The sequence below is a fragment of the Crocuta crocuta genome, unplaced genomic scaffold (genome assembly GCF_008692635.1).
Source record: "Crocuta crocuta isolate KB4526 unplaced genomic scaffold, BGI_CrCroc_1.0 scaffold2, whole genome shotgun sequence".
In the NCBI taxonomy this organism is placed as follows: Eukaryota; Metazoa; Chordata; class Mammalia; order Carnivora; family Hyaenidae; genus Crocuta; species Crocuta crocuta.
This window is the reverse complement of record NW_027528640.1, coordinates 7,096,864-7,109,511: the sequence shown is the minus strand read 5'-3', so window position 1 is coordinate 7,109,511 and position 12,648 is coordinate 7,096,864.

Below are 12,648 nucleotides of genomic sequence, written 5' to 3'. Positions count from 1 at the left end.
CACCTTCAGCTCCTAGTCCGTCTAGTGCTGTCAGAAGTCAGTGTGGTGCGGTGCCCTTCGACCACTGTGCAGGGACCCAGGTGCCTTACTGTGGACGCAGGGCTGACCTGAAGGCTTAAGAGCCGCTGGAAGGGACTCAAGGGCACATCACATTGTCAGTCAGCGGTGAACATGATTTGTCCTCTGCACAGCAGTGGAAACACAGAGAAGAGCAGCTCCGATCATTTGTTCTCCTTTTCCATTATCACCGAAAACCTTGAATTTCTTAGCAGTATCTTGGGCTGTATTGACTCTCACCGAAATTGATTAGCGAGCTCCCGGGGTGTTTGGACTGTCTTAGCCACGACCGTACCCCGTAACCCTTCTGCGGTGCGGCAACGTGGAACAGACAGAAAGAGCAAACTGCCGGGGCGCCTGGATGGCTCAGTTGGTTAAGCGTCCAACTTCAGCTCAGGTCATGATCTCACAGTTCGTGGGTTCGAGCCCCGCGTCGGGCTCCGTGTTGACAGCTCAGAGCCTGGAGCCTGTTTCAGATTCTGTATCTCCCTCTCTCTCTCTGACTCTCCCCTGCTCATGCTGTCTCTCTCTCTCCCAGAAATAAATTTTTAAAAACATTAAAAAAATTAAAAAAAAAAAAGAAAGAGCAAACTGCCCCGTGAAGGCTTAAAATTAATGAATTGCCTTTCTTCCTTGATCCTGACGTTTCCAATAAAAGGTGGTGGTTCTGGTCTTGCTGTTCTGTCTCTTAAACGGACCACCAAATCTACCCACCGACAGACTTAATCGTTTTCGACATCAGAACATGTTTCCATCAAAGGGTGTAACTGCTGGAAAACAGAGAAGCTATAAAATGCATCTTTTTAATAGCAAAATTAAAAAAAAAAGAAGGAAAGGAAAAGGAGAGAAAAAGCCCTTATCCAGCTTGAATCTTTTTGAAAACAGTCCTTCCCCCTCCCTCTCTCAGTTCCCTTCCCTGTTCTCACCCCCGCAGATCTTCTTTCCTCTCTACACCCACCATCCAACAACAAAAAAAAAGAAAAAGAAGAAAAGAAAGAAAGAAGGTTTCACACCATATGTTTCTATTGCACAGTGACTTTCTGGTTTATGAGAAAATACTGAAAGCATTAAGTTTCAGATCTAAGGGGCCATACTACCAGGTGGTCCTCCCTTCCCCCTCCTCCCATTACCGTTCTCCCTTCCCCTCCCCCCCTCCTCCTTCCTCTCCTTCTTTCTCCCCCTTTCCCTCCTTTTCTCCTTCCCTCCTCACAGGAAAAGTCTTCTGCTGGTTGGTTTTATAAGCTAGCATCTCCTGGGGGAGCTGTGCCCTTTGGCGTCAGGCCAGAGGCTCATATCTAAAATATCAACCAGGGCAAAACTAGCATGTTTGCTCTTTTCAAAGTTGGGTTAAGGAGTGTTATTATGACTCTTTTCTCTGTCTTAAGCCATAGACAAATATGTACTATTCTTCCTTTGAACGTGTGTGTGCAGTAGTCTATAGGGAGAGAGAATGACATATGAGACAAGGTCCCATTTTCTAGGGGGTTTAGAGCACACCGTATGCAGAATATCTACAGAGGAAAAGAAAATCAGCCACCCAAGTGGAGTGTCCTCACCCTAAAATGCTTGTACTGCCAGGGTCAGCAGGAAGTCAGCAGCAAATGCAGACCTGCTCTGGCTCCAGCAGCTCGGAAAGGCGGGGAGCACTCCCTGGGGGCTGGGCCCTGAGGATTGGGTGCTGTGGACGTGGCAGGAATTGGCGAGAAGAGGGGGAAGGTCTTACCAGAGGAGGAAAGAACTATGTATACACAAGGTCTTTGCTTCACAAAAGAGAATCTCTATGCTCCTTTTGGAACTTACCCAACAGAGTTCGGAGGGCCCCTGTGACCTCAGTGCCCCCACCTGGGTGATGGCCCAGCTCCTAGATAGGGTAGCATGGGGCATGGCCAATGGACGCAGCTTGAACCGTGCGTGGCTAATAGGCCAGGCTGGAAGACAAGGCGAACCCAGAGGGGGACAGGCTACCTCTGACTCATCTGGTGAAGGATGTCCCCGGAGGCTTCCTAGGGGGGAAGAGAATTGGGGTGAGGAGTCAGGAGAGATGCCCAAAAGGCCGAAGGGTGCATACAAAAGGGGGCATCATTTTCAGAGAGTCTGGCTGGCCCCTGACTTTCCTGAATGGAGGGTGGAAGGTGACACCTGGGTGCCTCCCCCGCACCGCCTGCTGCCTCTTCCGTCACATCTAGATTCATGACCTTCACGGTGGCTGGAGAGTTCAGGAGGCTTTGTTGATGAAGACATCGAGGCCCTGAAGACTAAGGGCGTAAGGAGCAATTCATTCTAGTAAAACGCACCTCCCCTCCCGGGTCAGGGTGAAAGCACCCCCCTGCCAGAGATGACAAAATATCCACAGCAGAAACCCCATGGACCCCACATCCTTTCTCTTGCAGTGCACCTCACACCAGAGATGATGGTCTGAATGTCAATGCATTCATTCAGCGGGAAATCCATTAGGTTTACTGTTAATGTGGGGCTACCGGAGCAGGCTCTGCCGGCTTTATTATGCATTTGAGGCGGAAATGGCTTCTTTAATGATTTACACCCTTTTCATTGGCATCGGTTCTCACCTCCTGCTGATGTTTCCCTCATTGAGGTGGACTGATGCTTCCGATAATGAGCTAACATTTAGTATGATCATTTCGTTACACTTTATTACCTCCTTTAGCCACATAAATCCCCAGTCTTTACAAAAACAACCGTTCTGCGTCCTGTTGTGTGGGTGGTGTGTGGCATCACGCAAGCCACGCAGACAACAGCGTAAGCAAGCCGGGAGGGCTGCCTCGGGGCGGATTTCTCCTCCTCGGCTGCACCCCCACAGTGCAAATGCCCTCTGGAGACTTCAGGAGGGTGTCAAGGATTTCAGCTAGAGCTGGGATTTTTCCTAAAATTTGTGGATTTTTAAAAACATGGGTGGAGGAGGGAGGCTGCCTTTATTTTCTATTCAACTTTACCAAACCATTTAGAAGGCTTTGGCTATATAAATCCTACGAGTATGAGTCAATAGGGTCCTTCCCAAAGCCACTGGTATTGTGCAAGAAGACAGTGAAGCAAACATTGGAAATCATAGGAGTCATTATGGTGAGGTGCGTAGGCCAATCACGAGACTGTCCCCTTCCCTTAAGGAAACTGAGCCTACAGAGGGAACGCGACTGGCCGGATACCTTGACTTTTTTCTCAAACAGAAGAATCGCAAAGCCGTGGATAGGTTCCTGGTGGCTCTGAGTCTGTGAGTCCCAGGAGCCATCAGAGCCCCAACTAGGCTCTAGGCCTGGTCCCTGCTATATGCCCAGAGTGTGATGTCGTCCATCCTGTGTGAATGCTGCCCTTTGAGTTGAGCAGTGCATAGACATGTCCGTGATGTGGCTGACAGAGGACCTGGTTCCTAATCTCATCTCTTCTTTTAAATAGCTACTTAACCTTGGGCAAGTCATAGAACCTTACTTGTAGCTTGGGGTGCCTGGGTGGGTCAGTCGGTTAAGCGTCCTACTTCGGCTCAGGTCATGATCTCGTGGTTCGTGGGTTCGAGCCCCACGTCGGGCTCTGTGCTGACAGCTAGCTCAGAGCCTGGGGCCTGTTTCAGATTCTGTATCTCCCTCTCTCTCTGACTCTCCCTTGCTCATGCTGTCTCTCTCCCTGTCTCAGAAATAAATAAAACATAAAAAAAATTTTTTAAACAAAAATAAAAAAGAACCTTACTTGTACCTTATCTGTAAATATTCCCCATAGTTCTTTTCACCTCTCAACTGATCTCATGGTCATTTTTGTATTCTCGACCTCTCAGTATTAGTTGAGAGTTTTTGAATATGGATTTCATAGTCATCACTGAGATACTAGCACATATATAGGATGTACTATAATATAATAGTACATATATAATGTACTTATAATAGAATAGAAACATAATGTAATAGAAACAAAACAAGCTGGAAGTATACCTCCGGAAAGCCATAAAAACTTTAATTCTGCTAAAGCTTTGGGTGATTATTTAGCCCTCTTGGAAACACAGTTTGGACTAACTTGAGATTTAGGGCCCAGCGTGGGGACAAATGCCATAGGAGGAACGATTCCTAATTCATTTAGTTGAGAGGGGAAATAAGAGTCCCCCGGCAATAAGGCAAACATGATTCCTTTTCCAAATTTTTAAGAATGCTGATTAGGAATAGTTTCATTGAAGAATGTTCTTGCTGATTTCTCATGTAGCCTCTAACATCCCTTAAGCCCTTCAGTTCAAACTGTTTCATGTTCAGTGGATCTAAGGCCCCTTGGGAGCGCTTTAATGGAGGTAGATTAGTATTCACTTTAAAACAAAAAAAGTAAATGAAGAATGGCTGTGCACCGCGATAAAGTGATCTGGGGAGCTGTTTTGTTTTCTGGAGAATAACCGAGTCGTTGGAAGATATTTCCAACAGAAATGTAAATACCGCGTTAACTGTCTGTTCCCAGTTTCTTCCTCCCTGCAACGAGAGAAAGGAGACAGCTTAAAATGAATTATAAGGCCATCAAGTTAGAAGTAATTACAGAAATAACTCCCTCCCTGCATAGGCTTTAAACGACCTGTATGTATTGCCCTAGAAGGTTTAGAATTTTTATGGCTATAGATTTTCTAGAAAACAATAGAGCTTACCCCCTTTCTTTGGTATCCCTCCAGCCTAGTCAACCCACACGAGCTACTTTCCACACCCCACCAGGGGCACTCCTGGTTTCACCTCCCTCCAAGGCTCACTGAGTGCCTCCTGGCTCCTTGGTGCTGTGTGGCTTCCTACGTGCTGCTCCAACAATGCCTTTGAACTTTTGTGTGTTTCTCTAGCTACTTGTCCGTGAGCTCTTTGAGTTCAGAAGCTGTGTTATTTATTTTTATGTTTTTATTTTTTTCAATCCTTTTTCTCATGTCCTAAAATAGTGCCTGACAGATAAACAGTACTTCAGAAGTATTTGGTGAATTGAATTAACAGGAGTATTTACAAAGATCAAATAGCTCAAGTGCAGGAAACATGTCCAGACTTGATTAACTAAGTCTCAGGGAAGTAGGCGAGGTATGCTCCTGGCTCTTGTGTTCATCAATCCCAGGTGCACCCCCATCTTCACCCCCACACTTGGGAACAAGTTCTACCTCTTCCTTCTTTGGTCACAGGGGAAAGAAATCTGATAAACCTGCTCCTATTGAGCTGTAATTGACTTTAATATGTTTCCCTTGAGTGACTTAACCACCCCTGTTTATTTGAGCTCTTAATAATTCTTGGTTAGGCTTTATAGCTTTCACTAAGGTGTTGACCTTGTGGGAGGTTTGAAGGTTGAAACCGCGTACATGACTTCTCTAAATCCTAACCATTGAAAATAGATACAGAGAGCCCCGTGTATATAAAAGCACTATTTGTGGCACCCCAATAGCCCCCTAAAGAATAAAGCCCCCTGCTGAAGTGGTGCTAGAGAACAGGGCCAAAACAGGAGGCTGAAGGTGGTACTTCGTACATATTTCTCAGACATCAGTGGAGCCACCATGTGGGACAAGTTGGATCTACAAAACTGACTCAGAATATATTTCCTCCCACCACGCCACTAAAATAATGTCACTAGACAAGTCACCAGTGGCTTCCTTGTGATCACATCCAATAGTCATTTCTTTGTCTTGATCAATTTACAATTGCTATTTGGCTCTGTTGAACGTGACCTTCTTGAATTTTTATGTGCCTTAGGCTTCCAGGATATTACCCTTCCTTGATTCTCCTTTCTTTCCCCAGCCATTCTTTCATAGGCTCTTCTTTCTCAGTTCACCCCTGAAGAGTTGGCATTTCTACAGGTTCTATGCTAAGGCATCTTGTCTTCTCCCTCTGTGGGTCATCCATCAGCAATCTCATCCATTTCCAAAGCATCTAGTCTTGTCTGTATTCCAATAACTCCATGAAATCTACTATCACCACTCCACACCACTATCCACATTCCAGATCAATACAGTTTTTTTTTAATCCCACAAATACGTATTGACAAATTACTGTGGTAGTAATGTGGTGGTAACGGTGGGGATACAAAGACAAGAGTCCCTACACTAAGAAACAAACTAGTAGCAGAGACAGATATGGAAACAGAACAAAGTGGTGATATCCAAGAGAATATTTGGAAACAAGAAAATTCAAATCAAATTAGATTTAGAGGAAGAGCTTAGAAAGACAGGATGTCCTGAAGGATACTTAAATGCTGATTAACAATGAACATTGTTATTAATTCAAGATTCCCTCTCCCCCTTTTCTTTTCTTTCTCCTGGGTGATGGATGGTCTGAGTTCCAAGGAGGGGATTGGTCTGCCTGCCTCTTCTTTCCTCATTGACCTCTGTCAGTTTCATTCATATTCACTGACCTTCTGTCCTCTGATATTCATGCTCCTTCTGTTGACTCTGAGTCTAATTCCCCTCTTAGTACTTGTGGGCCTTCCAGGAAAGGCTCTGAAATCTCTGAGCTGTTCTTCCTACCTCCTGCTGAGGTATGCAGAATTTTATGGGGCTGACCTCAGGTCTGTCTATATGTCTGTCATGTGACATCTTAGGGTGGGAATTTTCTGATATGCACAGAAAATTTTAGGCTTTACCCTGAAATCCTTGTCTAAAACCGACATCTCAAACTTACCTTATTTTTTAATCATCTGACTGTAAAAACTTCCACCTTGGGTGGGGAATGGAGAATAGGCATCCAGCTCCTATGCCACCCTCCTCCTCTCTCTTCTGCCTTTCTCTCTCTGAACCCAAAAAGGTGTTGATTTGCTCTCTCTGTCCTTCTCCATCAAGTTCTGTAACTTTCCCTCCTCTAAGATTCTTGATATAATGTCCACCTTTTAAGTCTTACAGATTCAACTGCAACTTAGAAGTATGTTTTTCCTCCCAAAAGGCCCAGCTCTTGAGAATCAAAAGCTCTTTGACTTTCAAAACCATTGACTCTGCCATGAATTTCAAGGACCTATTTTGAAACTCAAGGCCAAGAATTGGACTTTTTGTTCTTGATGCTGCTTTTGTGTCCTACCCTCCCTGAAGCAAAAACTTCAGCCTTCCTCAGTTTAGTGTTAGAAAGTCTGAAACATTTTTTTATTAAGAAAAAGAAAAATACATTGGATTTCATAATATGATTTTGCTTTACTGGTAGCCAGACCAACTTTCCATATTTAATTATACGCTTTTCCATTTTGTAATTGTCTCCTAATTTCTTAACCCTAGAATGAAAAATTTAAGATTATTTAGGGCAGAGAATAAGTCAGAGATGTCTTTTATATTCCTCGGAAAATAAAATGGGAAACAGAAAATGGGTTCATTTTTCCATTCATTCATTCATTCACTAGGCAAACATTTATTGAATACCAAGAGCTATTGACAAAAAGATGAACAACCACAGTCCTTGCCCTTCATGAGTTTGTGACTTAATAAGAATTACTATTAGGTAATAAAAGGGAAGTGGAAAGTAAACCCAGATAACTCAGAGGAAAAGAATATAAATCAGAATGAGGGAGAAAACAAAACAAAACAGCTTCTTGGTGAAGGTCACACTTGAGCTGAGTATTGAAGGTTCAGTGAGTTAAAAGTATTGAGGAGACTTTTATTTCATCCACAGGGACCTGCATGTATGAATACATGGGAGCATATTTGGGAATCACAGCTATTTAATTATGTCCAGGAAAAGTAAAGTCTTTTTCAGACTGGTCAGAGAGGAGGGCAGAGGAGATACGAGGTTAGTAATCATAAACAGATCAAAAAAGACCTTTTATGGGACTCTTGGGCGACTCAGTTGTTTAAGCCTCAGACTTGATTTTAACTCAGGTCATGATCTCACAGTTCATGGGATCAAGCCCCACATTGGGCTCTACACTGGCAGTACAGAGCTTGCTTGGGATTCTCTCTCCCTCTCTCTGCCCCTCCCCCTACTTATGTGCACGCTTTCTCTCTCTCTCAATGAATAAAAAATTTTAAGACCTTTTTTTAAAAATTTTATTTATTATTTTTGACAGAGAGGGGTGGGTGGAAGGGGCACAGAGATAGGGAGAGAAAGAATCTCAAACAGGCTCAACACTCAGCATGGAGCCCCATGAGGAGCTTGAATTCGTGAATCGTGAGATCATGACCTGAGCTGAAATCGAGTTGGACACTCAACCCACTGAACCACCCATGCACCCCATAAAGAAAGACCTTTTATGTTCTTAGAAGTTTGAACTTACCTATGAAATCTACAAAGAATTATAAAAGGATTTAAGGACTTTAAGGAAACTCTTAAAAAGGATCCTAGAAAGGTCACTCTGGCCAGTGTAGAATTGCACAGAATGAATTGCATTCTTAGGGCAATCTCACATTAGAAGGGATAGAGGTTAGAAAATTATTGCCAAATTCAGATGAGCAGGAAGAACCTGGGTACAGACGATGAATGGAGCAGAAGATCTGGAAGCTGTGTAGCAGGCTTAACCTTCAGGCCTTAGATGTGGGCGTGGAGGAGAGGAAAGGGGACACAGAGGATTCCAAAGTCACTGAGCGATTGTGAAGAGTAGTTGCAGACTCTTAGTTAGGGAGGGGCACATGGAGGGAAGATATCAAGTTCAGATTTGGCTGCGTTAGATTCGGCGTGCCTGCAGGACTGAAAGGAGAGACGTCTGCTGGAGAGCTTCACGTTATGATCCCCGGCGCGCACAGGAGCTGGAGCTGGAAGTGTTGATGTCATTGCTAAAGGCATGCGCATGACCAAGGTGATCAGCCAGGAGGAGTGTGAGAGCGTGGAGAAGCCAAAGGCACGGAAGAAAATCTTGTGGAATGTGGCACAGGCCAAAGAGAAGGAAGCCTCAGAGGCCAGTGAGAAAGAAGTCTTGGTTGGGGGGAGAAAGGGGGAGAGGTGGAGAGCCAGGGGGAATGAGAGAGAGAATAGAGAGCGTGTGGTCAGCACTGCTGCTTGTGACATGGCTCCTGCGAATGATCCATGGAAAAGTATCGACGACTCGAATGGTGAGTATGAGCACATAACTCCATGGCTTAAGGAAAGAATAGCTAGTGGGTTCTGCTTTTTCTAGAAGATGAGCTTGAAAGAGAAGTGTGAGTAGTGAATCTATGGGAGAGTTTTTCCCCCTTTCATTTTAAACCAGATTCTCAGCATTGAAACCTAGTTTTAACCAGGCGAATGTTCAATCATGATGTGACTAGAAGGGAAACCCACTTCAGTAACACATATATGTAGACAGCCTTCCTGAATGAATAAACTTTTGACATAATAGATACAAAATATACTTAAAGAGTAATATGCTGCAGCACTAAACTATTAGCCTTTTCTGTACTTCCTAAAAAAACAAAAACAAAACAGTAAGATCCTACAGAGAAGAAAGTCATCCCCTTCTCAGTTTTATATCATACGACTGAGGGCCCGCCAGGATGCCTGTCCCCGCTGAAGGGCTTCGGCACAATCTCCAAATTCCAAAGCAAAGTGTTCCCAGCCTCTTGTCTTGTTATAGGAGTTTGCCAGCACTATTGCAGAGAAGCTTTGGGGGCAGTGTCAGCATGGGGCATAGCAGCCCTGCCTCTTGTGCCTCAGAGGAGCTAGATTTTCCCTTGCACACAAGGAGCTTCAAGTTGGCTGCGTGGGTAGGAGAAAGCGCGGTAGCTGGGAGCTGTCCTCCTCAGGGGCCCTGCAGAGACCTGTTAAGGTTTCCCACTTCCTTTCTGCGTTTGTTAGTCGTGGGATAAACAGCAACCTGTGACAGCCGCCCTTGCCGCCCCAGCCTATCTGAGATGTTTGTTTGATTATCTTTCTGGTGCTTAGAGAATGAGTTCTTCCCCCAGGAAAGGAACCCCTAGGTTGCTGTATGTACCATGGAAAGGTAGCCCTCACTTCTGTGCCTGCCGAGCACATAACCATGTTTGATGATGGACGCCGAATATCCAAATATCCTAAATCACGAAGCGCCTGGATTTAGCATTGATGCGCTCAGTGCTGCCGATATGCTAGGAGACTTGGAAGACCCAGGAGTGATTTGCCTTTTAGTACCAAATTTTTTAATCTGGAGAGAAATGCCCACTTCCTGGCATAGTAATGCCTCCCTTGTTTCCTTCATCACCATAGTCAGCATAGCATAGTTTTGGAGAATCACCACCAACTCAATTATAAGTAGGTGGGAAGGAAGAGCTCTTTCTAGGGCCTACATAGATAGGAGTTTGGAAGAATTGGAAGGGAAAGTTAAAGTGAATTTTCTCATAAAGAAATTGTGCCATCTTGGGGTTTATGAGTTACCATGGGTTCCCAAAGTTCATTACCAGACATGAAGAGGAAGTTTTCCCTGTTTGGTCAATTCCTAGGTCCTCAGGATAGGACTCATTTGATCCAATGGAAAGATAACTCTGAAATATATATTATTTATGATACATTCTTATATATAAAAAGGAATAGGGATTTTGTTTCTCTTAACTCACAATTTGATAAAAATTTCTCTTCACTCAGAATAATTTGTGCTAATGTACAAGTTTGAAGAATTGTCATTTTGAGGTCATACTGATAGTTCCTTACCAAGCATCCTTCCCTCCTTCTTCCTTCTCAACGGAACCTGGGTTTATTTAGTTATCCACCCCTTCCTCAAGCAGCCCAGGGGACTGAGGGAAGCTAAACACATTCCCAGTTTCAGGGTCAGTCTTGAGTTTCTAAACGAGGCAGGATCCAACCCTCCTGTGGTGCCTGTAATAGGGCTAGTTAGGTGGTCACGTGACCTAGATTCTGACCACAGGGAAGGATTTTTATTGCATAATTGGGAGAAGGATGTTCTCTCTCATGCCAGCCAGGAATAAGGAACATGTCATCCCGTTACTAGCCAGAGATATCTAAGAGGAAGAGGAGAGCAACCAGCGGCAGGAAAAAGTCAACACCAAAGACTGTGGAGAAGACAAGGAATTTAGCCCAAGGGGACACAGTATGGCTTGTGAATTAGCCAAACTTGAAATATTTCCTCTTTATTGGCCTCCCAGTATTTGAGAGAATTAATTTCCTTATTATTTGAGTCAAAGCGAATGGAACTTTTCTTTTTTTAAATCTGAAAGCTTCTTGAGTGCTCCGTTTATGATTAACGTTTTACATCCATGTCTGGGAAGACCCTGCAAGTAACTGAAGCCTGTGTCTGCCTCACTATTTGGGTTGGAGGAGTACCAGCCACAGATTATCTCTTCCACCAGCCTATCACCAGACCTGAAATCCTGGCCATTAGGGGCTGCTCTAGGCTAGAACACGGTGCCTGTTCAGATGCCAAGGGGACTGACCTCTTAACCTGTGAATTCCCACAAACATTTTGGGGAACACATGCCTTTGTTGGGTACACATAAGTATGATTCAACCAACATTCATCACATATAAAATGTTAGGATCTTAAAGAAATGAAACCACAGATGAAGACACAATCCTCGCCCTCAGAGAATGTATAATCCCGTAAGGGTGACAGATAAGCGTGCACCCAGTTAGCCACATTACAAGCAGCTCATGAACGCACCCATGATGTCAGCGCACAAATCCATGATGTCAGAGTATATAGAGAGCTTTGACTGCTGCCAGGAGCACATTTTATGGGAAGACTTGGAGAAACTTTCTGACAGAAAATAACATCCTACTGGAATCTGGGCAGGTGGTACAGAAGGGACAGTCCAGACAGTTGAAATAAGAAAAGACCTTGATATAGAGCATTCTACGGGAATACAGCTGGAAGCCTCTGTTGCTGTGGGCGAATTACTTCCCGCTCCTTTAGACCTTGGTTTCTTTCTTTGTAAAATGAGAGTTTGAGTGGGTCATCTACAAGGGATCTTTCAGCTCGGATTATTCATGATTTTACACATGCCTCAGGAGATGCCAATACTATACCCAACCTGCTTCGTTTTTTTTTTACCACAGATTTTGCCACTATATTCTTTGGCCAAAAGTTGACCCTGATAGTACGTCTAGATTCCTTTCTAGTGTGTGGTGTTTGAGTAGGTCCTAGAAACCATCCTAACTCACGAACATGTTTTCATGAACAAACGTGATGTCAAGACACTCTGTTGGCGCAAGAGCCTAAAATTACTCTGAGGAAAAGAGAAAGGCATTTGTTGTGTTTTCCACTGTCTGAGAGAGTCACTTGGAGTTGTTGGAGCTTATAATACTGGCAATAAGGAGATGATTAAATCAAATGGCACCAGCGACACCTGGAGTTTAAGATTCCATATTCTTACTGAGTGTCCCCTGGCAGGCCTCTGCGATTTAAAGCAGCCATGGTGACAATCACTGCCTATCCTTTTATGACTGAAGAGAGTTTGGAGTTTGGTATAGTTCTATTAAGGTTAAAGTGGTTTTTGTTATATGAGAAAGGAGAAATAAAACAGCACGTAACAGGGAGAAAACTGTTGGGTCTCACCTAAGAATATATGGGATTGACTTGTATACAATGTACAAGTTCACTTTTGGGTTTTGGTTCCAAGAAGAAGACCTCCCTGGTGACCTCAGCCAGTCTTTGTCGTTGTTCTCGGCAAGATCCAGAAATCAATTCTGTTTAACTTAAGCAAAAGGGAATTTACCGGGAGAACATGGATGTGTATACGGAGGGAAGCTCAAAGAGCAAAACGGAGCCTGGAGA